At 43.7% G+C, this 27802-nt stretch overlaps 1 protein-coding gene and 1 non-coding gene across 2 annotated transcripts in view; one reads left to right on the forward strand and one right to left on the reverse strand.

Annotated features, from left to right (window-relative positions):
• LOC126095428 (uncharacterized) overlaps positions 1 to 27802 on the forward strand; it is a 1192014-nt gene that overhangs the window by 660608 nt on the left and 503604 nt on the right. The window lies entirely within an intron of this gene.
• On the reverse strand, positions 16766 to 16928 carry LOC126096049 (U1 spliceosomal RNA). Its single transcript, XR_007522010.1, has one exon. It is a non-coding gene; the product is annotated as a U1 spliceosomal RNA (small nuclear RNA).

Genomic DNA, 27802 nt, shown 5'->3' on the forward strand with positions numbered 1-27802 from the left:
TGTGGTGTTATTCGGGAAACTATCTTGCATTTGTTCTTTACCACACACAACCCTTGTCACACCACAAAGTGGTCACGCCGCGTCTCTAGGTAGGATTAACAACATAGGTTGCTGGGAAGGGAAGATTCCCCACACAATTACGCAATACGAAGACGACACTGCTTCGCATACTGGTGAGGTAAACAAGGTGAAAGGGTACGCCAAGTCCGTGGTAAACCGTTTGATAATCGGGGATTTCTGAATCGATAAATGTTTCAATAAATCACTTGTGTGTTTTTAACCGTATTTTCCCTTTATGTTAGTGACGAATTTACCTGATATCTACTTTGTTTGTGTGGCCATCATCCACAGCAAGCACGAAATATTCAAAAATTAAAAAAAATTTTTTTTGGTGGAAGTCCATAAACCGTACGTTATTTAGTTAACAGAATGTATGTATAGCCACCTCGGTTGCACAAAGTTACTGTCAAATTGACCAGGGTTTTGATTGCACTAAGACAGTCTACATTAAAATAAAAAATTACATAGGGTTACCTAGAAAATGTAATGACATGGCTTGAAATATAATATACACAATAGGATTACTTCCATAAATAGTTCAAAGATAGTGTACTTGCAAGTAGTCACACTTTTGTGTTAGCAGAAGAGCCAACACCATGTTACGAGTGGAGCCCGAAATGCACGCGTTTTAGCTCAAGCAGACTAGCGTTTGGAGGGAAGAACTATACTGACGTGAGGTCTGGAACATGATAAGGAATGAGATTTCAGAAAGCGGACATAATTAGTTTGATACCTAACTTTAATCCATTAATGATGAACGTCGCTCTTGACGGTACATGAGTCACAATATTGAAACTTCCTGGCAGATTAAAACTGTGCGCCCGACCGAGACTCGAACTCGGGACCTTTGCCGTTCGCTTGCAAGTGCTCTACCATCTGAGCTACCGAAGCACGACTCACGCCCGGTCCTCACAGCTTTACTTCTGCCAGTATCTCGTCTCCTACCTTCCAAACTTTACAGAAGCTCCGCTGCAGAGTGAAAATCTCATTCTGGAGTCACAATATTATCTGTTCAGAATACATTCTTGAAGAATATGGCGCCTAGTCGGCTGTACAACTGGGGCGAGTGCTAGGGAGTCTCTCTAGACTAGACCTGCCGTGTGGCGGCGCTCGGTCTGCAATCACTGATAGTGGCGACACGCGGGTCCGACGTATACTAACGGACTGCGGCCGATTTAAAGGCTACCACCTAGCAAGTGTGGTGTCTGGCGGTGACACCACACACAACATGTGTGAAAAACGTCTGAGCAAAAGAGCTCTCGTCAAATAGAAAATGTTGCAAGAATAAAAACTAAAATGTAAAAACCTAACATGTTTGTCAACTATATAAAGTATTCCATGGAAGTACAATGGCAGCCGCGAGGTCGCTTAGGGCCAAGAACTGCAGCAACACAGCCGCTACCGTCAGACTAAACGGCTAACAGGATAAGGCAGCCACGAGGTAGACACGAAAACAGATTCGCGCCATCTAGCAAGAAGTAATCGAATTAAAGACAAGAGCAAATGAGGCAATGCAAAGACACTTTTAAACATTACAGGTAACAAACAGGAACCTGTGTGTAAAGTTACAACATAACGTAACAGTCTTTCTACAAAAGGAAATATAGTTCAAGTAATATACAGAGAATACATGAAAATGGAAGGGAAAGCGATGCTTAAGAGACTACATTGAGGAGAGTATCGCTATTCAGACAATTTTTAATTAGCGTGTCAATACCTTGAAAAAAGTTTTTGTTGCGTAACTGTTCGTTAAGAATGAGACCGTCCTTCAGAGATAGGTGTTTAAAAATTTATAGCTCTTCTAAGATGTTGAGGCTAAAGCCTTTTTTCTCCGGGTGCAAGATCTGAACGTCTTGTACATCTGTAGGATTATTTCCTGTGATTAACAAATGATCAGGGAAAGTTGAATTGTGAACATTGGTGCCTTTTTTTCCTAGAAGGTGTTCACTGAATCTTACCGAAATAGCTCGGCCTGTTTGCCCTATGTAATAGGCGGGACAGTTGCCGCAAATAAATTTATAAACACCAGAATTTTGCAAAGGGGAGAGCGTAAGTCTCAAGATATGTGTGATATTACTTTTTAAAGAAGTATTGGTGGAGAAGGCTACTCTACAGTTCTATTTATTTTGAAGCAGACACTGTATCCTGTAAGAAACTGGACCCAGAAATGCTATAAAGTAATTTTTTTTCTTTTCATCAGGTTCATTGTTAGAAAGGCCTAGGGTAGTGATTCTCTTATTGGTTTTCCTACTAAAAATATTATCTACTGTAGAAAGGTCATAGCCATTATTGTCAGCAATAGTTTTAATCAGATTGATTTCAGAATATCGATTTTCACTAGAAAGGGTGGTGGAGGTGACTCTATGAATAGTTGAATTAAAAAAGGCCTTTTCATGAGAATGCGGGTGTAATGAAGTGAACGGTATAATTTGAGCGGAGCTGGCTTCTATACGGAAAATACTGAAGCCAATTATGTCGTCTGCTATCGTAAGAGTGAGATCTAGAATGTTTAACTGCCGGAACTCATTTTCACGTTCACAAGCGATAGAAATATTTTCATGAAACTCACCGAACATATTACAATTTCGATCAATACCGTCGTTAGGCCCTTTGTAAATAATCAATATGTCATCGATGCCTACAGCTGACGCTGAGAAATTATTGAAAAATTTTACCTCTAAGAAATTAATGAACACATCTGCAAGGATTCCTGCTAAGAGGTTCCCGATTGCAAGACCATCTAGTTGTTGATATAGTTTTCCATTAAACTCAAAATAATTGTATTTCACTACAACAAGAAGTAAAATCATAATATCGGTGATTTGCACATAAGTCTTTTTTTGAAAGAACGCAAATGTTTTCTGTTGTGGACTGGCAAGACAGCCAATCCACTAGGACGGGAGGCCGAAGGGCACGTATTTTAAGCTCGCGCAGGCTGGCGTGAGGTCTGGAACGGGACAATGTAATTAATATAGCCAATAAGGTACGTTGCTGCTGGAATACTTAACTTTAATTCATAATTGATGAACATCGGTCTGACGGTACAGGCATCACAAGATAAATAGCAATTGATAATGGCGCCTTGCTAGGTCGTAGCAAGTGACGTAGCTGAAGGCTATGCTAACTATCGTCTCGGCAAATGAGAGCGTAATTTGTCAGTGACCCATCTCTAGCAAAGTCGGCTGTACAACTGGGACGAGTGCTAGGATGTCTCTCTAGACCTGCCGTGTGGCGGCGCTCGGTCTGCAGTCACTGACAGTGGCGACACGCGGGTCCGTCGTATACTAACGGACCGCGGCCGATTTAAAGGCTACCACCTAGCAAATGTGGTGTCTGGCGGTGACACCACATTTTCTACTATATCTAAGGTTGCAAATACTGGCACATTTGTGTAAAGATTTTTAATGTCAAAATAAAGGAACTTCGTATACCTATCACAGTGAACGTCTTTAATTTTATTAACTAAATCTTGACTATTGGAAACAGTAATTGTTGTGGAAAACGAAATATTTTTTCAATATATCTTGCAAGAATTTGGCTAAGTGGTGATAGGCATTGTTCATACTGTTTGAAATTGGGCGGATTGGATGTCTTTTGTTGTTTTTTTTTTTAACTTTAAACTGAGCTCGTTACTTAGGCGGTTACGGATTGATGTTGATTAGCTTCTTTTTTAAAAAGGTATAAAAAGAGATTTGGCATCGTTAATTGCGGTTCTGACTTCTTTCTGCAAAGTTGGCGCGGGGTCCTCATGTAGCTCGGAAATATCGTTTTTTGAAAGAACTGTAGAGTTTTTGTAACGTTTCTTGTTTACTAGCAATGGCAATGGTATTGCCCTTATCAGCCTTCGTAACCAAAGCATCTTTTTCTACAAGCTTGGTATTTATAGTTTTAATTTGTTTTTGTCGGAATTAGCAATATTATGAGAACTGGTTAGGTTTTTGCTGACAGTGTTACGAACGTCATGTGCTACTCTAGTCTGGCGGGAACTGCCGATTTTTACACTATCTAGGCCTGGTTTTAGATCAACAAGAAAATTTTCAAGTACATATTGGTTAGGTAACTGAGGCATGACATTATACTTTAAGCCTTTTTCCAGTAGCGACATCTCAGCTTTTGTAATATTAATGTAAGTCTTATTTAAACCCTATCATAGAATTTATGATCAGTTTCTTTAAAACTAGGCGGATTACATGATTCTGCAGGTGGAAGGCATTGCAAAAAATGGTTCAAATGACTCTAAGCACTATGGGACTTAACTTCTGAGGTCATCAGTCCCCTAGAACTTAGAACTACTTAAACCTAACTAACCTAAGGACATCACACACATCCATGCCCGAGGCAGGATGCGAACCTGCGACCGCAGCGGTCGCGCGGTTCCAGACTGTAGCACCTAGAACCGCTCAGCCACTCGGGCCGGCGGAAGGCATCGCAGTTTGCTTAGTTTATTTCCATTTCTAATGAGAATGAATTGTCTACAGTTGTCTAAGCTTTCGTTAATGTGGAACCAAAAATCATCAATTTGAATATTATAATGAACCTTAAAATTTTTTGTTAATTCTAAATACAATTACTATGCTTTTTCATGTAAAACATCATTCTTAGTATAGATGGCACTTGTTTTTTCAGACATGATTTTTTGTACTTAATATTTCGAAGTATTTGGTTCTTTTTTGGACTGTAAAGTTCAGATAACACTTCACATCATTAGGTACAAGTCCTCTCGCTTCACATTGTTTACTGAAATTTATTGCCATACCTGTATTCAGAATTTTCAATTTCACGTCTTTGTCTTTCGTAACAGCCTTAGATACGTCGGCAGGGAGGACTCTTGAAATGTTAAACATTTTTGTTGTTTGAGGTCCAGCAACCGTACGCTACTTAGTTATAGGATGTATGTATAGCCACCTCGGCTGCACCAAATTAATGTCAAATTGACCATGGTTTCGACTGCACTAAGGCAGTTCATCGGAATAAAAAGTTACATAGGGTTACGTAGAAAATGTAATGACAGGGCTTGAAATATAATATACTTAATAGAATTATTTCCGTAAATTGTACAGACAGAGTGTATTTACATGTGTCACCACCACACCATGTGTGAAAAACGTCTGAGCAAAAGTGCTCTCGTCAAATAGAAAATGTCACTAGAATAAAAATTAAAATGTAAAAATGTAAGTAGTTTGTCAACTATATAAAATATTATATTGTATTTACATGAGAAAAAAGAAAAAAAAATTGCAGAGCCACGAAGATATCAAAAGTTGTTTTGATGCTTTGATGATAACTTGTTGAAGTATTGCCTGCTGCCTTTCGGCTCAACGTCTTGGACCGGCGTTTGCATAAAGATTTTTTGCCGTTTCACCAGCGCGAGTGGCTGCCACTGCCAAAGACTGACCCACTATTACCACCAGCGAGATGAAAGCCAACAGCAATACGCCATGAAAGAATCGTTTGAAGAGCGTAAGTTTTTAACATCTTACTGGACATTTTGAACATAACAAAGGTAACTGTTCGATAGCTTTAGCGACTGCAATGATCAATTGGAAATCTCTGCCGAACCTAGGCAGCAGCGGAAATGTTCAGCTGTGGCAGCAAACCTGATGACTTCTTTAAACGCGTGTTCACTATGGGTGAGTCCTGGGTGTGTGTTCCCTATCGGTAGAGGCACCTGTTTGTGGTGAAAATTTTTGCCCGATTTCATCATTTTTAAAAAGTTATTTCGTTATATTTTTCGCTAGTTTTTTTTTCCATTTCGTCCCATAATTTCGCTAAATTTTATTTCCACTTTTCAGCAGTAAAAATACATTTATGGCACATTTGCAGTGAAAAATCTTTTATTTTTCATAAATTGAAAAAGCGTAAAAATTATAAATCTTATTAAAACACAAATACCAAATCATGAAAGTTTGGAAAACATTTATCCTGTCCTATTCTACGTACACAACACACAAAATGGTTCAAATGGCTCTGAGTACTATGGGACTTAACATCTATGGTCATCAGTCACCTAGAACTTAGAACTACTTAAACCTAACTAACCTAAGGACATCACACAACACCCAGTCATCACAACACACAAGTCAGTCGGAGAAAGACAAGGATACCATGACTTCCATATTACTAGGAGTCAGAGCTGTTCTCCTGTCAGACATTGTATTGCAATATCTAGAAAATGATCTCTCACTGTCAACATTACTGACTGGGATCCACAAAGCCTTCACTGCAGCTTCCACAAAAAGTCCATACTCTGCTTTCAGGGAAAGAAGAATACCAATCACATCAACATCTTCACCTTCTCTACACGAACTAGCTACTAAATCCCTAAACAACGTGTATGGTACAATAAATTCTGACGTTGCAAGTTCTTGCAGAATGGGAATTTTCTTTATCAGCTGAGCGGTTTCAGCACTGTCTAAATTGCCTTTTATTATGTTTCTCGGATCAAACAATTTACCTATAAAAGAAATGACAATTTTTCCTGTATCGCACTCTATCTAGTGGTTCAGTTTTGTAAGACTTGCTCTGCCTACAGACTGGAAGAGTGATGTTAACTGTACTTTGCATATGTTCTGGCAGTTTAAGAAGTTTTTCTGAGGTTGTCTCGAAAAAAAAAAAAAGCATCCTCTAGTAACTTACAGCTCTTTGCAAGGTCACCAAGCTTAAACTGTAGAAGATGAATTAACGGTATCTTGGAGCCCTCTAATGTCAGCAGCAAATTGCAACATTTTGAGCAGTGCTCGTTTTGCCGCTGCAGTGACTTCCGTGAGCGTAGTTTGTCTTTTTATAACAGTAGTTGTTAGCGCCTTCTCCTTGTTCTTCTTATGGGAAGATCTGTTATTAATGTGTTTCAGGCATGTGTCCTTCCTCTGCCACTCAATACGAACATTGCAGTATTTGCACATAAGTATCTTCCTACTTTTGTCTAAAACATAAAATCCTTCTGACGAAAATTCCTTTTCTCGGTCGAAAACTGTCACTACCATATTAATCATCTGTAGCACGAAAACAAAACACAAAACACCACACTCAATGCACCGGCGATCCACAACGATTTCCAACACGCAATACTGAATACACCAAGGAGGTGTATAAACTACATAGAGTGGCTAACTGTGAGGTAACAGCGCTCCCAGCGGCAGCAAAAAGCAACACCGACCGCCATTTTTTGAAACGTCTACATGTCAGTATATTTAGTTATTTACATTTGGTGTATGTAGCAACCTTGTTGGTGTATAGTACTGGCGTTAGAAAATCACTGTTTTCCGGCTGTAATTTGTTTTAAAAGTCTTATTGACCGATCGCGAATCATGCCCAGTGTATGTGCAGTGTACAATTGCGCTAATAGAAGTGATAAAACAACTGGAATATCATATTTCAGGTGAGTATCTAAATGCGTATTGTACTTAGCGTCTTGTGCATCATTTTAGTGTTTAAGCTGTATACAAAATGTAGCTACTGTATACACGTCTCTTTATTTTTAGATTTCCTCTGAAAAAGAAAGAGCTGTTAAGTCGATGGGTAGCCAATATGACGCGAGATAAGTGGCAGCCAACTCAATGTAGCTACATATGCTCGTTTCACTTTGAAGATAGATACATGTATAGTACAAACGAGAAAAAATGTTTCAAATGGCTCTGAGCACTATGGGACTCAACTACTGTGGTCATAAGTCCCCTAGAACTTAGAACTACTTAAACCTAACTAACCTAAGGACATCACACACATCCATGCCCGAGGCAGGATTCGAACCTGCGACCGTAGCGGTCGTGCGGTTCCAGACTGTAGCGCCTTTAACCGCTCGGCCACTCCGGCCGGCACAAACGAGAAAAGGTGACTTCTGGCAAACGCAGTACCGATAATATTTACGTTTCCTGACCATCTGCAGAAAACAACTATAGTATAGAGACAACCAAGGAAATGGCCTGTCAGTGAAGAATCAGCTTCCTTATTAAATGAACCAGGTAAAATAGTTTGCTGTTATTTATTTGCTATATGTGTTATGTGTGAATTTGACTATTAATCAATGTACACTCCTGGAAATTGAAATAAGAACACCGTGAATTCATTGTCCCAGGAAGGGGAAACTTTATTGACACATTCCTGGGGTCAGATACATCACATGATCACACTGACAGAACCACAGGCACATAGACACAGGCAACAGAGCATGCAGAATGTCGGCACTAGTACAGTGTATATCCCCCTTTCGCAGCAATGCAGGCTGCTATTCTCCCATGGAGACTATCGTAGAGATGCTGGATGTAGTCCTGTGGAACGGCTTGCCATGCCATTTCCACCTGGCGCCTCAGTTGGACCAGCGTTCGTGCTGGACGTGCAGACCGCGTGAGACGACGCTTCATCCAGTCCCAAACATGCTCAATGGGGGACAGATCCGGAGATCTTGCTGGCCAGGGTAGTTGACTTACACCTTCTAGAGCACGTTGGGTGGCACGGGATACATGCGGACGTGCATTGTCCTGTTGGAACAGCAAGTTCCCTTGCCGGTCTAGGAATGGTAGAACGATGGGTTCGATGACGGTTTGGATGTACCGTGCACTATTCAGTGTCCCCTCGACGATCACCAGTGGTGTATGGCCAGTGTAGGAGATCGCTCCCCACACCATGATGCCGGGTGTTGGCCCTGTGTGCCTCGGTCGTATGCAGTCCTGATTGTGGCGCTCACCTGCACGGCGCCAAACACGCATACGACCATCATTGGCACCAAGGCAGAAGCGACGCTCATCGCTGAAGACGACACGTCTCCATTCGTCCCTCCATTCACGCCTGTCGCGACACCACTGGAGGCGGGCTGCACGATGTTGGGGCGTGAGCGGAAGACGGCCTAACGGTGTGCGGGACCGTAGCCCAGCTTCATGGAGACGGTTGCGAATGGTCCTCGCCGATACCCCAGGAGCAACAGTGTCCCTAATTTGCTGGGAAGTGGCGGTGCGGTCCCCTACGGCACTGCGTAGGATCCTACGGTCTTGGCGTGCATCCGTGCGTCGCTGCGGTCCGGTCCCAGGTCGACGGGCACGTGCACCTTCCGCCGACCACTGGCGACAACATCGATGTACTGTGGAGACCTCACGCCCCACGTGTTGAGCAATTCGGCGGTACGTCCACCCGGCCTCCCGCATGCCCACTATACGCCCTCGCTCAAAGTCCGTCAACTGCACATACGGTTCACGTCCACGCTGTCGCGGCATGCTACCAGTGTTGAAGACTGCGATGGAGCTCCGTATGCCACGGCAAACTGGCTGACACTGACGGCGGCGGTGCACAAATGCTGCGCAGCTAGCGCCATTCGACGGCCAACACCGCGGTTCCTGGTGTGTCCGCTGTGCCGTGCGTGTGATCATTGCTTGTACAGCCCTCTCGCAGTGTCCGGAGCAAGTATGGTGGGTCTGGCACACCGGTGTCAATGTGTTCTTTTTTCCATTTCCAGGAGTGTATGTTTAAAGAAACATAAAGCTTAATGATAGTACTTCATTTTTGTAGGTGAAAGAGTGAATCAGAATGATCATACAGATCATTCTTATTGTTTGCCTAGCCCAAAAAAATAGAAACAGAATTATGAGGCACTACAGAAAAGGACCGAGAAACTGAGGAAGCAAGCGAAACATGCAAGGCAAAGTGTTTCAAGAAAGAAGAAACAAATTGTGACATATAAAACAGTGGTTGTAGGCCTAAATATGAGACTTCAAGACTGTGCTTCTGAAGTGATAGGGTGTGACAAAAATAGTGATATTCTGAAGCAACTTTTTGCAATGCAAAACAAATGTTCAATTACTGAATATCCTAAAGAAATAAGACTGTTTGCCCTTACACTCAATTTTTACTCCTCCGAAGCTTATAATCATTTGAGGAAGTTTGTTAAATTACCCAATCCTCGATCACTCTGCAGGTGGGCAACTACAGTAAATGGCAGCCCTAGATTTACAGAAGAAAGCTTTAAAAAATTAGCAGAAGAGGTTCAACGTAGTTCAGGACCTATTTTAGCTGCTCTTAAAAAGACTTAATATGGGATAGTAATAAGGTCTGGGGTTATGTAGACTTAGGGCAAGGATGTGAGGAAAGTGATGATAGCCAAATAACAAAAGAGGCACTAGTGTTTATGGTCACTGGGATTAATAAGAGTTGGAAAATTCCTGTTGGCTATTCTTTTCTTAATGGTTTAACAGCAAGTGTGAAACTTAATTTACTGCAGCAGTACCTCCGTAAATTGGAGGAAACTGATGGAAAACAGGTTTCATTGCAATAAATGTATCAAAAATAGTTTTTATACTGCTTCAAAGGGTGTAATCAAATTGTTAGTGGCAGAAAGGGTTTTAAGGGACTGTCGAACCATAATGTGGAAGAAGAACTTCTTTCTGTAGTTGCATGTAGAATTGTTCGAAATGTTGGGTGACAGGCCGAATTTATTTATTCGATTTTGACCATCTAATGGCTCCAGCTGAATTTGGAGAAGAATCACATTACTCTATTCTAGTCAGGATGTTGTTAAAATAGTATTTTAATTGTAGGTTACACCATTTGTGCAAAAACCAGGCCAATGGAAGAAAGAGGGAAACATATTCGGCAAATATATAAAAACTTATATTGTTTAAGGAATAATGAAAGGTCCTGCGCTGTCAATTGATCGTTTTTGGACCTACTGAACTATTTAAAAACTGTTTTTGACCTAATCTTTATGGCATTGCAGCGAAATGAACTGCTACATTTCGTAATAAACTTTTCAATTAATCGATGTCAGAAGTGTGTTTCATTTCTTTTAGCCTTCATCACTATATGTTTTACAATAGAGAAATCAGTTTGTCAGTGCAGATTGGCTTTTTTTTTACACCATGCGTAGTAAACAATAACAACATTCAGTATTAGCAGACGACGTGTAGGCTGCACCTTGACGTTACAAGACATGGCGGCTCAGTTTTCAAGTTGCTTCAAAGATGGCGGTGCCATAGCCAGTCTGTGTTGTTTAGATAGGTCGTTGGAATACACCGCCAGAACATTGTAGAATGTCTTTGGAATACTCGATATATTATGTATATCGAAATGGTGTACAATCGATATCCGGATTGTATTACCAGAACTCCAATCGAATTTCCGTAGTTAAGTTCAAATGACGAGATTTTGTAAAGTTTCGTCAATTATTTCACCATTTGGCTTAAAAGTAAATAGTTTCGCGTTTTCAGCAAAATGTGTAAAATTTCGTGAAAATTTCGCGATTTCGCGCTTTGCGAAAAAAACATGTGCCTCGACCTATAGGTGAGTCCTCGGTGTGGGGTGTAATACTGCGACCTGTTGGACTCGGCAGTGTAGTGGTAAAGTGCATGCCTGGAAACTGGAAGGTCGGATCACGGATTTTTCATGTCTCAGTGATGTGGACATTCGCCAGAAAACGACAGGTGGTTCGGATTTCACGTAGGTCCCGTTTTTGCGGTTGGGTATCTGACGTCCAGTTAAAAGACTTGCACCGTGCCCTACAGCTACACGAAATTATTGATTACTAGCTGATAAACATGGCATTAGCAGAGTATTCATTTTCCCAGTTTTCTATTAGAAATGAAAACGAAAAATAAACTGTCTGTAGTGAAGTATAGAAAAAATATCATTTCCATCGCGAAAACATCTTTGAAATTATGAAACAGTGGTACAAACAAATATAAATGAAGTACAAATGTATAAGTACAGTGTCGAAATTAAGAAACATCATTCCGGACAGTTTCTGTGTGCTGGGCGCAGCTGCTTCGCGATTCTGTCAATATAACTATGGCAACGCCGCTTCATAGGTCTATAAACGAATAGTGTTTTCGCCTACAGCCGTTTGCGGCTGAAAGCGGTTAAAAGCGTTGCCAGGCGTCATGGATTTCCTTAATTCTACTCTACGAGTGTCTTAGTAGTAAAGAATAAATACAGGGTGTATAAAAAAAGAATCATTCGATTTAAAGAAAAATCATAACTATTATGTTATTTGAGGTGTGTCTGAACAACGTATTATTGGAAAGAGCAAACTGTATAGAGTTTTACATGGTTCCCGCTAGGCTGCAGCAGTCTGCGCCCACTTCAGTTCTATAATCCGTTCATCATAAGAATAAAGCTGAGTAAACAAATACAAACGCCATGATTGGTCAGAAGCCGTAGCACACGTACACTGGTGGTGTTACGCAGTAGGAAGTAGGTCCTACTTATGTATTAGGTATCGTATTACTAAGTTACGTTAAATGAAACTTCAAGATATTCAAATGAATTAACAGCCATCAATATTCTTCTTAATCACGCTTTAGCTACGTAGTTTTTATTTCAAAAATCGTGTACAGTCACGGCGTCTGCAGCGTTGTGCTCCGATCGTCGCGCTCGTAATGCGCAGTATGAAAATGGCTGAGGCTGATTTCTGTTCCGTAGTGCGCGACCGCTACGGTGGCAGTCTTCGAATCCTGCCTCGGGCATGGATGTGTGTGATGTCCTTAGGTTAGTTAGGTTTAAGTTGTTAAGTTATAGGGAACTGATGATCTCAGAAGTTAAATCCCGTAGTCCTCAGAGCCATTTGAACCATTTGTTTCGTAGTGAAACACGTGCTTGGAACACGGTTAAAAAGTGCCGAGAAATAGGCTTTCCCTAATGTTTTTCACAAATTTACGGAGATAATAGGCTTCGAAATTTTCCCAGCGTATTACATACTGCAGTTGATAATAAATCACACATATAACGTGTAACGTAACTCTCCTTCTCCGCTGAACACCAACTCCTTATCCTCGTCCACCTTCTCCCCCTCCACCTTAACTCCCGTCGCTCTGCCATTTTTGTTTCCCTCGACCTCCAAAATGCCTATGACCGCGTACGGCACCCCGGCACGGTAGCTCAGTGTTGGTTCAAAAAGTCCCCAGCATCAGATATTTTTCTCGTACAATTTGAAATACCTACTCGTACATCTCGTAATTATAAAACTCATCCATATTTTTTATGAATAATGTACGTCTTCTTGTTCCTAATTACATATTGGACGCGAAATTCGTCTTTCCTTTTTAATTACAAATTCTTAATTATCGATGTTTTATGAAAGACTGTTCATAAAAGTTGTTTAAATTAAGAAAACGTAACAATTTAATCTTTAAGGTAAAAATGAAAAACCAAATGCTCTTTATTTGGACAGTGTCCATCGTTTTATGCCACAGAGGTAGATAAGTATCGTAGAAACATTAGAAACAATCATTTTTACAGCATCGAGCACTTCATACAAATGCTGCATTTTTACATTTGGTACTGAACGATTACAATATGAACCCAACAGTACCGATTTAGGGCCAAGCTGCGGGATTTGGCACGAGAAGTAACAACACTGTTAAGCTGCCAGACATTCTGGAACCAACGCACGCGGCTTTTTCACACGTCACTGCCGAACGCTGGCGGGATATAGAACGGCTCGTCATAAAAGAAGAAGAGAAAATGCTGCGTCTGGTTGGCTTCGTGGACTCGGTTGTTGATAGGCTCATTATTAACGTAGCAGGTGACACTGCCAGAACTGAAGTGTGTTCCTCGGATTCGGATAAGGAAGGAGCTAAGAGATTACCAGACGACTGACTGTAAGTAATACCTTCAATGGCTTCAATATTTAACTGTACGGTGAAATCCCTCAATACTCTCTTATGTTACACACAGCTTATTTAGAAAAATTACCCTGTGGTTAAGTCAGGAATTTTCATCGTTCTTATTTTTAATTACAATAGTACATTTGCTAAAAACGATAACCTGTTGCGTTTTTCGTCTAGTCCGTCTAAGGAGCGTATTGTGGGAGATTTGCAGTGTATTATTTCATTTGGCTTAAAAATTAAATGACATTCGGAGCTGTATCGCTCCTCTGCTCGTCTGTTGTTACGAGTGAACTGCAGCTGGTGACGTCACTGTACCAGCTGACCGGCCAGTTAAATGCGCCGGTAAAGCTGTTGGCCCGTATTATCGCTGAAGTCGATGTGTGCGTAACGCGCAGCACAAAACTTACCCTTATTATCGTACCTGACAGCACTCGAGACAGCTTGGCTGCAGTCCCACGTGAAACGGCAATCCAATGAGGTTCCAGCAAAAGCGGAAGAATGCGTAGCGGAATGTCTACATCAGGTTTATTCTTTTGATGAACGGATTATAGTAGAAATGGTGTCACGGCAATAGAAAGCGTATTGCTCAGTGCGGGTCAGTAATACCTGCTCAACGTGATCTCCGTACTAGGTGTGTGGATCCTCCTACAGCACAGAGCATTAGACGATGGTATGAATAATACCGCGAAACAGGATGTTTGTGTAAAGGCAAATCGCTGGGCAGTCTGCGAGTGTCTGACACAGATGTCGAACGCATCCGCCGCTGTTACAAGAAGCACATAATATGTCGATATGCTTGAGAACTTTCTTTTCCTACAGTTGGAGACTGATTCGAACGAATTCATGTACCAACAGGATGGAACACCGCCACACTGGTATCTGGAGTGCGGGAATTTAAAATCAAAGGATTACTGAACGATTGAGTGCCCGCAGTGGTCTAAAAGATTGAGGTTGACATTTCTGGCCTCCTAGGTCACCGGACCTGACTTATGTGACTATTTCGTGTGTGGTGGTGGTGGTGGTGGTGGTGGGGGGGGGTTTAAAAGACACCATTTATGTGCCTCCGTTACCAGCAACAATGAATGAACTGCGACATCGCATAACAGGAACTGTGGAAGCCGTAACTCGAGACATGCTCGCTGCACTGTGGGAACAATTTGAATACTGTTGACATATGCCGTGCATCTCAAGGGGGACATATTGGACACCTATGTAAAGGTATGAAAAAAACTTTTTGTTTTTTCCCATTCATCAAAAAACAAAATTCATTGTATACGTTTATTAGTTTCAGAAAAATAGACGTGCCAGATCGGATGATTCTTTTTGGTACATCCTGTGTAATATAACTTCATGCATGATCTGCAATTTTTCACGCTTCTGACTGTTTATGACGTCGTATCTCTTGAAGTGTATCTCGTACAATGATGTTAGAATAGTTATATGCAGCGACATATGTGGATACTGTGTGCAAAATAGAGTTGAGAGTAGAGTTAGTAGAAAAGAAATAACACATTTAAACGTCATGGTGGCATTTTTTCACGCAACTCATTGTTTATGAAGTTATACTTCCGAAACTATGTTAGGTAGGTAGTTCTTACCTCCACAGTGATCGTTGCCTGACAGCTAAAGTTATGTGTACCAAGTTAGGTTGAAATTCCTCCATTGGTTTAGGAGATGTCGAAAACACACACACACACACACACACACTCATTTTTATAATATGTATGGATTATTACTACGAAGGAGCAAAGCAGGCAGTGAAAACAAGCGGACTCACCACCACCGCCAGGTGATGCTGAGTGTTTGTAAGACTGCCATAGTGTGATGCCAATAGCTGATCGTCTTCAGGGACAAACCATCGCACGAACATTTTGTCGAAATCATCTGACGAGGATTGTCAAGTTGCGATGTCATGGGAATCTGTGTAGAGTTTCTGACATGTCCCCCAGTGATTCTTTCCTGTTACCTCAAATGAAGAAATGATTACGTGGCAGACATTTCCAGAATATCAACGAAGTGATTTTCGAGGAGGAACGTTTTCTCAACAGCGAAAATGCAGACTTCTGCAACCAATATCATCGTTAAGTCATCGAACGACGAAAAAAAATGTGCCGCATCGAGGTACGAATGTGTAGATGAGGACTGACTATGCCATCACCAAGTTTAATGATCAGGCGTTATTATTTTCAAGTGGTAGTTGACACTTTGACTACCCTTGGTATAGCATTGAATACGACACGGTCCTGAGAGTACGAGAAAGCAGCGCGGAGAACAAGCCGAAGTGCTCCTCTGTGTGTGCACAGGAGCGCGGAATATTTAGGCTGCCGCTGTTGAAGAGGAGGGCCATGAAAGGGGCGGGGCCAAGGCGGGAGGCGAGACAAAGCTGCGACGCGGCGGCCCTTTGCTCCCTCGCGCCTCGGCGGCGGCCAAAAGATAGCACTCCGTGTTGTGTTACGCCGCCTAGCCGTAAACAGAACGCGCCGGCACAAGCGAATCGCGTAACGGGCCGGAAACACAGCCGGCCGAGGCGACCGTCCTCTCAAGCCGCCCAGCTCTGCCGCCCTCTTTCGCTGGAATGCTGCCGCTCACATAGACTTCTCGCCTAGACTTCCACACTCCATTGTTGATTACTTTTCCACATCTACATCGACAGGGCGATTCAAAAGACTGCAGATGTGCAATACCTGGGCACAAAAGTAACTTTCAAATGACGTGTCACTGCCGAGTAACATACACCGGTGAGCCAAAACATTATAACCACATGAAACTTCCTGGCAGATTAAAACTGTGTGCCGGACCGAGACTTGAACTCGGGACCTTTGCCTATCGCGGGCAAGTGCTCTACCAACTTTTTTATTTTTTTTAATCTCATTTTGTTCACTTTTGTTCGTTGCAACTGCTCGGGGCGGACGTCGTAAGACATCCGTTTAAGTTCGTTGTTGATCGATTAGCTCAGTTTTTTTCTATTACAGAGAGCTGCTAACCCTCTGACCGAACACGCTGAGCTACCGTGCCGGCATAAAGGTTTCATTCGAGGGAAGACTTGAACCAAGGACCTCTCGTTAAGTAGCTGCTCACGCTAACCACGGGACCACGGCGCTCGTGGATATTAAAACACCGGGACAGCGCGAACGCAGTCCCGACTACCAAAAATTATGCGCCCGAGCTACTCACATTTGGAGTAATCGCGGGGGTCATCTCGACAGAAGTGCAATGGACAAGCCTCACCCCGGAGGAACCGCCTTCATGATCACGGTATCTTCTACGCCAGGTAAGTATGTCCAACCTTGCTACCCAAGCACGACTCACGCCCCGTCCTCACAGCTTTGCTTCTGCCAGTACCTCGCCTCCTACCTTCCAAACTTTACAGAAGCTCTCCTGCGAACCTTGCAGAACTAGCACTCCTGAAAGAAAGGATATTGCGGAGACATGGCTTAGCCACAGCCTGTAAGGTTCACAGGAGAGCTTTTGTAAAGTTTGGAATGTAGGAGATGAGGTACTGGCAGAAGTAAAGCTGTGAGGACGGGGCGTGAGTCGTGCTTGGGTAGCTCAGTTGGTAGAGCACTTGCCCGCGAAAGGCAAAGGTCTCGAGTTCGAGTCTCGGTCCGGCACACAGTTTTAATCTGCCAGGAAGTTTCAGATCAGCGCACACTCCGCTCCAGAGTGAAAATCCCATTTATTATAACCACATGTTTAACACCGTGTTGTTCCATTTTTCAAACACAGTACAACAGAGATGCTGCTTGACATGGATTCTGCAAGTCCTTGACATGTTTCCAGGAGTATGTGGCACCGGATGTATAGGCATAATAGGTCAAGCAATTGCCGCAAATTACGGGATGGTGGTTTATGGGCACGCACTGGCGCCCGATATGTTCTCCAATGGGTACAAATCAGGCACATTTCCTGGCCGAGACGTCACAAGAGTTCACTGTAATGCCCCTCAAACCACTGTAGCGCGATCCTGCTGGAAGATGTCATCGCCCTAGGAGGGGGGGGGGGGGCTTTAAGGATGAAGCGATGCACGTGGTCCTCAATAATGCTCACGTCGTTCGTTGCTGCCACGATGCCTTCGGGTACCACTACAGACCCCATGGAAGCCCAACTCAACGTACCCCATAGCATAATTCTGTCCTCACCGTCCTGCATCTGTTCAGCGGTATGTGCTTCGTGTAGCCATTCGCCTGGATGAAGGTGTTTAAGGGCCCTACCATCAAGGCGACATGTTTCTATACAGGCTGAAAAGTATTTAAACCGATAAACGCTGGGAGGCTGTAGGGGACATCAAAACAAATTTTTTCCCTAATATCATTTTTTCCTATGAGGAGTATTTAAACCGGTAGAGGAAGATTTCTCTGGCGGCAAATTATTTAAACCAACAAACATTTTTCCATTTTTTATGACCAACAGACAACACATTAACACAACCCAATTTCAATTACAGTAGATTTTCAAAAATGCCTCCATTTACACGTAAACAAAGGTTACACCGTCGGATCATGTTCTGACACGGGCAAAAGCGCCAGGAGTATCCCGAATTGTCCCTGCTGTTGCATCTATCCGGGGAACCAGATCCTCTTCTGATGCAACAGGATTGCCTAAACAAGGTTGCGCATCTCTTCCCCACACAAAAAAGTCCAGACGGGACATATCTGGGGATCGAGCAGGCCATGGTACAGGACCACCTCTGCCAATCCACGTTTCTGGGAACCGTCGGTGCAGGAATCGACGCACACGACGACTGAAATGTGCCGGCGCCCCGTCATGTTGGCACCACATGCGTTGTCGTGTAGGGAGCGGGACGTCTTCCAGAAATTCTGGCAATGCTCTGGCGAGAAAATTGTAGTAGTGCCTGCCATTTAATGGCCTAGTAGCAGATACGGCCCAATTAAACAGACCCCAACAACACCGACCCACACATTAACGAAGAACCGCACTTGATGAGTGCTAGTAACTGTGGCATGTGGATTATCCTCTCTCCAAACATGCGAATCGTGCATGTTGAAGACTCTTATCACGCCGAACGTTGCTTCATCGGTAAACAGCACAGAGGATGGAAATGTAGGATGCATTTCACACTGTTCCAGGTACCACTGCGAAAACTGTGCTCTAGGTGGATAAACAACTGGTTCCAGGATGTGGACACGCTGTAAGTGAAATGGACGTAACAATTGCTCTCGAAGCACTGTTCTTACATTCGTCTGATTCGTTCCCATGTTACGTGCAATTGCACCAGTGCTGATTGAAGGATCCCACTCCACATGCTGAAAGACAGCTTCCTCAAATTGCAGCGTTCTTACCGTGCGACGGCGTCCCTGTTCAGGTAATCTGCTAAATGACTCGGTCTCACGCAGACGTTGGTACACAGCAGCAAAAGTCGTATGATGTGGGATACAGTGATTAGGGTATTATTGTTGATAAATTCGTTGTGCAGCTCGGCCGTTGTGGTGCGCTACGTAGTACGCACCAACCATATCAGTGTACTCAAAAAATGGTTCAAATGGCTCTGAGCACTATGGGACTTAACATCTGTGGTCATCAGTCCCCTAGAACTTAGAACTACTTAAACCTAACTAACCTAAGGACATCACACACATCCATGCCCGAGGCAGGATTCGAACCTGCGACCGTAGCGGTCACGCGGTTCCAGACTGAAGCGCCTAGAACCGCACGGCCACACCGGCCGGCCAGTGTACTCACTCCAGGTGTATCACTCCATTAGTAAACAGAGACAATGCACTACTACACTGGTGGACAGCAGTTGCCTACAACTGAAGAGCGTAATACGCCCTCTAACAACTGAAGAGCGTAATACAGCCCCTAAGAACTGAAGAGTGTAATACGGCCTCCACCGGTTTAAATAATCCTCATAGGAATAAATTGACATTAGGGAAAAATGTTTGTTTTGATGTCCCCTACAACCTCCCAGAGTTTGTCGGTTTAAATACTTTTCACCCTGTAGATCCACAATGAAAACTCATTGATGTACCCACTACAGTCATAGCTGGCGACGTCGTTGTGTCGACACAGGTACATGTAGGTGTTGTGGGTAGCCGAGCATTTGAACGGCATGCTCCGTAAAACTTGGGCCCGCTTGAGCATTGTAGTCTGTCGTCAGATCTGCCACAGATCGCTGCCTATCTTGGATTACGCAGTGGGGTATTCTCCGACCTCTGCGTTTTGTGATAAGACGTGGTCGTCTAATTCCATAAGGCCTGCTCGTTATTCGCTAACCACGTTCCATAGGTGCTCACGATAGCACTACGCCAACAGGCGACCAGCTTCACCGTACCAGAGATTCTCGTTTCCCGCCGTAACGCTATAAGCGTGCTCTTTTGTCACAACCGCTTATGCAGTGGATTTGCATATTTGCGGCCCGATCTTCGCTGTGACGACTGCCCATTCGTCTCTCTTCTGCTTGGCATTCCTTCCTTACTGCGTCACGTGCGCGCAACACCACCAGGAGACATTCAACCTCACGGTGGGCAATGGTCATAACGTTTTGGCTCATCAGTGTAGCTCGATGAAACTGGTACTGTAAATAGAAGGAACTGGAGCAGTATAGTACAGAAGGTATCTGAAAGAATACGCAGTGTACCGTACAGAAATCAAAGACAATAATTACATTGAGGTAATGGCGTTTTGTGTTCGTCCTCTACACATTATGAAAGTCTGGACATGGGGCGTGTAATTACCATGCACCGCAATGCCTGCTCTGCTTCGTTTTCCCATGTTGGCCACAAGGTTCGTAAGGAGTTCTTGTGGAGGCCGTTACATTCCACCTCCTCCACTAGTGAGGTTGACAACTGCTCGATGGTCGTTTGCGTATGTGGACGTGTTGCAATACGCTTTCCCAACACATCCCACACGTGCTCGATGGGATTTATGTCGGAGGAATAGGCAGGCACGCTAGTCCATTCGCCGGATATCCTCTCGTTCCAATAACTGCTCCAACTGCCCTCTTCGACGCAGTTGCGCATTGTTATCCACGAAAATGAAGCCACAGCCGAATGCACCACTGAAGTTATGGACATAGGGAAGGGGCACAGAAACTTGGATTTACGGCGCACTGTTGTAGCGTTCTTCATAACAACATGGCCAGGAGACAACATTTGGATCACTTCATACAGGGAAGAATCATCAGGAAACTAGAAGATGGATGAAGTGCGAAGAGTGTAAGCCGGGAATTTGGTGTTGCTCACAGCACTGTTTCACGTGCAGCGTTCCGAAGGAGAGAAGGTAGTCCACCATGCTCAACACTAACGTTGTCCGGTGAGTGTACTGTATTCAAAGAATTGATCAGTATGTCCTTGCAACACCATGCGTCCCCGCATCATAACACTTGGAGCTCTATGTTCTACAATGTTCCTCGACGCAGTGCGTATTCCCGCCCATCGCCGTATGAGGATGCGTCCAGAATCACTACTTAGATGAATCTGTTCTCAGACAGATGAACACGCGGTCTCACTCCTCTTTGGTCCAGTCCCTCTGCTCTTGGCACCATCGCAAAGCTATCGCCGATGTGCGGCTGTCAGCGGAAAACAACGTAATGGTCATCGAGTAAAGATATGAGCTCCATGTAGTCGCCGTATCACTGTGCCACGGTAGACTGCGTGTCTTGCAGTCTTATTAAATTTGGTTGCAGTTGCACCGTCTGTTCACATGGGCGCCTTCTCACCTATTGCACAATGTAGCGGTCATCTGCTGTTGTAGTTGAGGATGGTGGACCATCTTCACTCTTTCTGGCAGCAGTGCCTGTGGATCGGACCGCTGCACGTGAAACAATGCTGTGAGCAACATCAACTTCCCAGCTTACACTCTTCGCTCTCCATCCATCTTCTAGTTTCCTGATGATTCTTCCCTGTGTGAAGTCATCCAAATGTTGTCTCTGCGCCATATTGTTATGAAGAACGCTACCACAGCGCGCCGTAAGTCCAAGTTTCTGTGCAGGCCTGGGAGACCTCTGGGAACATGCTCTTGCACTTTCGTTCATTTTCACAGAGTAGTTAATATGTTACGCTCGTCCTTAAGTTTCGCAGGGTATAGTATACTTTGGAATAGGAAGTAACGTTGTCGGGAGTAATCCTTACCCAGTGAAACCTTGGGAATTGCGGGAACAACCACGACAATCAGCGCAGACGTGACGCGAGTACAGCATGTGTACGTCACATCATTTGACTTCAGATCTCCTATCAGTCCAACTCTAAAAACTTGGTTCAAAATGGCTCTGAGCACTATGGGACTTAACTTCCCAGGTCATCAGTCCCCTAGAACTGAGAACCACTTAAACCTAACCAACCTAAGGACATCACACACATCCATGCCCGAGGCAGGATTCGAACCTGCGACCGTAGCGGTCGTGCGGATTCAGACTGTAGCGCCTAGAACCGCCCGGCCACTCCGGCCGGCGCTCGAATCGTAATGTATACTTTGTAAACCAATGTAAAGTTCATGACACAAGGTAATGCCCGCTGTGCCACATCAGCAAACAGAGACATCGCGCTAATACCGTGTAGAAAACGTGACACGGCTGGTTCCCTATCCGATACGGCTAAAACAATAAGGAATTCCCCTTACGGCACCGCAGTCGACCAGATAAATCCTTGTGCATTACTTGTTCGATATGGTGATGTGAGGAGTTAGAATTTGGATTAAACCTGCAACGACACCTGCGCTCATACTCCGAGGGAACAAGATTTGTCATTTTCTCAGAAATTCGCTCTTGGAGGGTGTAAGTCTCAAAATGACGCCCTTTTCAGTCTCTAATGCTACGCAAACGGACCGTTCGCCGTTGCAAACGCTTTAAGTTCTGCATTTTCCTCGCTGGTTTCGCTCTTGATGCAGCTCCCACGGCGTAATGAAGTGTTTTTAATATACAATATGCATGCCTTTGAAGGCCACCTGTTGGTGAAATATCGCCCGCGGCTGGAGTTCGTTTAATACTGGAGTCAAAGGAAGGGCTGGTGCTTGTAGTTCCTGCGAAGCTGCGCTACTTACACCTACCTTAGTGGTGGGGCAGACGCGGGGTGAAGAAGTTGCTCCCAGCGCTATTTACGACACTCTCTCATAGCGTGTGTTTGGCGGAAGGAAAAACGGCTATGTTAAGACTCAGCATCATTTAACGTCACGTTATTTTAAGTAACAGACACATAATTATTCTGGAATAAAAATCTCTCGGTGTACATGCCGCGTCAATTCAGGATAAAACTGCAAGCTTTCGACCACTACCTCCATGGTCGTCGTCAGGGCTAAAACTGACTGTCGTAAACTAGCGAGGCTCCCACTTTTATATGCAAAGGGCGGCTTCTAATTGGCTGGAATACGTCATAGCAACAGCGATATGGTGCGTGGTGAAGTGGTGCCCTCTGCTTCCATAGATGTAGTTTCTATCCCGTTTTGCTTGCAGCGCCATCCATTGCATCAGGAGGTAAAGTGCGGAAAGTTTTCCTCTGCGATTTTTCTTTATCCAGTGCTCTCTTCCAGGTGTTGCTAAGCGCATACCCGTTGTCTCTGTTAAATTTATTATCGGTAAGTCTAATTTCGACTGCTTCCCGGATCACAGAGACTCTGTGATTTAGCGATAATAACTTCGACAGAGACAACGGTAAGGCTAATTTCGACTGCTTCCCGGATCACGGAGACTCTGTAACTTAGCGATAATAACTTTTAACAGAGACAACGGCTATGCACTTAGCAACACCTGGAAGAGTGCATTGGATAAAGAAAAATCGCAGAGGAAAACTTCGCGCACTTTAACCTCCTGATTCAAGGGATGGCGCTACAAGAAACACGGGATAGAAACTACATCTATGGAAGTAGAGGGCACCACTTCACGACGCGCCATGTCACTGTTGCTAGGACCTATTCCAGCCAATCAGAAGCCGTCCTTTGCATATAAAAGTGGGAGCCTCGCTAGTTTACGACAACACCTCCCGCCGCCTTGAACCCCCTCACCCCCTGGTTGCTCCTCTCCTCTCCCATCCCCGCCCCCTGCCACGTCTTCACTGTTGTGTCCCCCCTACCCTCCACCTCTACATCCTTCATCTCCTTTCCCAACGTGGCTTCCATCAACTCCCCCTCCCGGATGATGCCCTCTCTCCCTCCATTTATCCCTCCTATCAACTCTGATCCTCACTCCCCCTCCTTTCCTCTGTCCTTTTCCCGGGCTCCCTCTCCCCCCCTTCCATCCTCTTTCTTCCCCACCTCCCCTCTCTCTGTCCCCTTCCCTCCCCCGAGTCCTTTTGCATTTCCCTCCTCTGCCTCTTCTCATTTCCTCTCGTGTCTGCCCTGCCCCTCTCCCGCCTTATGAGTCCTCTCCCTCCTTGGTTCCCCCCCCCCTTTTCGGTTTTTCCTCTCCTCCCTCCTTGTTTTCCCCCTCCTCCAGGTCCACCCCCCATCTGCCTTGGCTCGGGAGTGTCATCTTTGTGCCGCCATTTTCGTGCAGTGTTTTATAGTGAGTGCTTTACAGTGGGTGTTCTGTGTTGTGTCTTTTGGGAAGTGTTGCGAACGGCCATCATACTGTCGCTGGGTGTGATTGTTTTATCTCTTGCGAACAGAAACCAGACTGTCGCCATGTTTTTTAATTGTGTGTCTACTATGTTACTTGTCTGATTCCTGTGTCTTTTATTAACATTGCCAACCCCTTTTGCTTTCTGTTTTAACTTTCCGAATTTTCCGCCATTTTTACATTTTAAGTCACCGTTTTATCGCCTGTTTTTCTTGTTTCTTTTCTTCTTCCGTTTTTTAAAAAAAGTCTGTAGGCTGTAGAGCAGCGTACTAAGCTGCTGCCAGCCCACCCCCTTCGGGGGGAATTGAAAATCAATAAAGGAAAAAAAACAAAAAAAAGTAGTTTACGACAGTCAGTTTTAGCCCTGACGACGTCCATGGAGGTAGTGGTCGAAAGCTTGGAGTTTTATCCTGAATTGACGCGGCATGTACACCGAGAGATTTTTATTCAAGAAATACGTCGCGAAAGACTTCGTAGCCACATAATGATTCTATAGATTTACGTCTCAGTTTAGGATCAATTTTGTTATCTTGTGGTATTAATTCAGGTTGACAAATGGAGTGGCTAAAGAAAGGAAACCTAAATGCACATGAACATTTTTATATGAAAACTAGTGAATCCGGCAGGGCTTCGCAGTTGTTAAATATGAATGGGAATTGGATTTACGTCATAGTCTCCTTCTTTCCCCTATCCATATCGATCTCCTCCCCTTGTCTCTTTCTCCATCTCCTTATCTTCACCCTCTTTCTGTCCGTCTCCTCCTTGTCGTGTCTGAGAGGGAGTAAGAAGGACCTGTAAGCGCGACTGAAGAGATTACCTCGCGAAGTGGCATTCGCTAAGGGTTAACTGGTGGTGGGCCGCCTGTTGATTCCCCGATCTCAGTTGAAAAGCAAGCTTCGAGTGATGAGAGTACGGAACTCGGTAGAACTGTTCAGGGTGAAGGGCACACGTGGCTAACTATCCCCGTGATTTCATTACACGGAAGTAACCAAGCGCAATATGCGTTCCACTTTATCCGAGGCTAGCGAAAGGCACTAAGTCCTAATCAGGCTGACGATCGTCGTGAAGACGGCGTCATCTGCTCGTAGCTCTGCCTGCCCCCCCCCCCCCCCCCCAGTAGTACAGGAGGGTCCTATTTATATCGCTTCATTTGCACTCAGCACTACTTCCAGAAGGTTCGATGATTCTACGCTGTGTCCTGTATGTGGCTGATCACGCGGTTAACGCGTGATGCTCTCCATATTTCGTACACTCGGAATTTACCTGCCTTACGTCTCGGCAACCGAGAGGTTAGTCACATGCTGCTGTTGCGCCTGCTAGGCTCGTTGTCCAGTTCAGATACTAGCTCGCCTGTCTCGGAGTCGGCGCAAGCGCTTGGCTGCCTCTCGGTCCTAAACTGAATTAATGGATTGGTTGGAATATTTCTTACGTTCGCGGCACGTCCCTCTCCCTAGAGAAAACTGTGTAAGGACAGATCACCGATGCTATAAAATTTTCGTGTCCTATCCACGCGTGCCAGTGGACAGTACCGACACTTTATTTCCAAACACATAATTACATATTACAGGCGCGTTAGTCCAGAGTCATCATAAATACTCTTCTTAGTATAAAACATTTCCGCTTTGCTCCATTCACCTGATTACTGTTTTTCTTCATGACTATACACCATATACTACATCAGTACACATCATTCTTGGATGTAAGTTACTATTTTCACATAATGCAAAATTCATATCAGTGGAAGCATTGATGCCATATTAGAGATACACTGTTTTTACAACTAATACATGAGAACACAGTATGTTTGGATATAGTTTACATATTTACATGCTACGAGGTTCAGTTTACTGGACTCATAGAGATATTGTAACTTTCTTTAAAAAACGATAGCTTTACGATTACGTTGAATGAATGTCTGATCTGTGGAATGAGTATTGAACTCGAACTGTCGTGTGCGTGTTGTAACTGCAAGTGGTGTGTTTACTCTGTGTTACTGTTAGCAAAACTTTATGAATCAATTCGGCAATGGAACTCCCAGTACCAATAAAGAAATACAGTCAGTGCAAAATACATTCAGCCTCTTAGGTACTGAATCTTATGGCACTGTTAAAAACTGACAACTTTGGTCCCTGTGCACATAACAAATAAATTAAATTGTCTTACTTCTAGTACTTGAAATGCACATGAAATTCATTTGACTTATAAACGAGAATATTAAAAAAAAATCCAACATCTTTAAAAAATATATGACCTGGACTGGGAGGCGGTTCTGATTATGGTGAACTACTAACACTCAGATTTTTAGCAAAATTATATTGCAAGTTAAGTTTGTCTTTTCAAAAACATCTGACAGTTGAAGTTACATTACTGTCAACTGATTCACAAACAATGAGATTTAAACAGCAAGTATACACTAACTTCATTAATCCAACACAAATGCAAATCGTCAAATTACACATAGCTCTCTTAACAAATCTTAAAAGCATTACAAAAATGGAATATCTAACTAGGCTTTTTATCAAAACAGTTTGCGTACATTCTGGGGTACGCAACAATTACAAATTATTAGCCAACTCATCTATACAAACGTGCTGGCAAAAAACAGAAATCATAATTATTTAATATTTTTACCTCGGTTGCATGAAGACTTCTGCTTCCATTTTCAAGAATATTGACACGCCTAAATTAATCTAATCTTGGTGGCTTCACACAGCATACCCCAAAAACTGCCTACCCCATCGTCTTTCCCTCAGAGACAGCTGTCTACAACTGTGCGCCCTGCGCTCTTTTACTCCAACAAAGCAGTTTCTTTGGCTCTCCCGTCGCGCGCAGTCAGCGATCCGCATTATCGAGCCTATCAGACTTTCGTCGTTTATAGTATTCTACTTTCATTGTAATTTATTAATATTCTTATCTTATTCTGGTGCCAAATACAAGGGCGCCCCAGTGTACTTCTTTCAGTATCTTTCATAATTTCACGCCACTTAACGCCCCCTTTATCTTTACTCAGAGCGCGTCTTGGGCGAATCTACCATTGACATTTCTGCTTGTACTTTTCTGGGAGGTTGGGGCGTTTCGCTTCGTGCCTTCCACAATAATGGACCAGGGAGGGGAGCACGCTGGGTTCCTGTAGCGTCGTTCTCGACTAACTCCTCCTCCTTCATTCCGATCGGGGAGAATGCATAAATCTTACTATGTCTTTAGGATTGTTACTAGTCACTACTGTACTATTTACACACACCTTAGTACAACATCGTCCTCCAAATTTACAAAATTTGTCGGCCACATTTCCGACAGTACTTACGATAGATACACAAGCAACAAGTCATAATTAAGAAATAGAGTAATACCAGCGTAGTCCCACACGGAGTTCTCGCTTATCGACCAACCTCTGACTATCGTGCGTTGTTGGTAGTGGATTTCATTTTGCAGATCTTCTATTTTATGTCCAGCGACCTTAAGGTCGTCTAAATGTTTAACTACATGTTCTAATGGTAATATTGTAGGAATCGGGGGTACTTATCGTTTCCCATCCTTCAGCAGACAACAGTCTTTGTCGATATTTAACTTAGATACTACGTCTATTTTACTGGTTTTGTAGCGCGTTATATGATCAGACTGCATCGTTATCTGTGCACTTATAAAT

The sequence above is a fragment of the Schistocerca cancellata genome, chromosome 8 (assembly GCF_023864275.1).
Source record: "Schistocerca cancellata isolate TAMUIC-IGC-003103 chromosome 8, iqSchCanc2.1, whole genome shotgun sequence".
Lineage (NCBI taxonomy): Eukaryota > Metazoa > Arthropoda > Insecta > Orthoptera > Acrididae > Schistocerca > Schistocerca cancellata.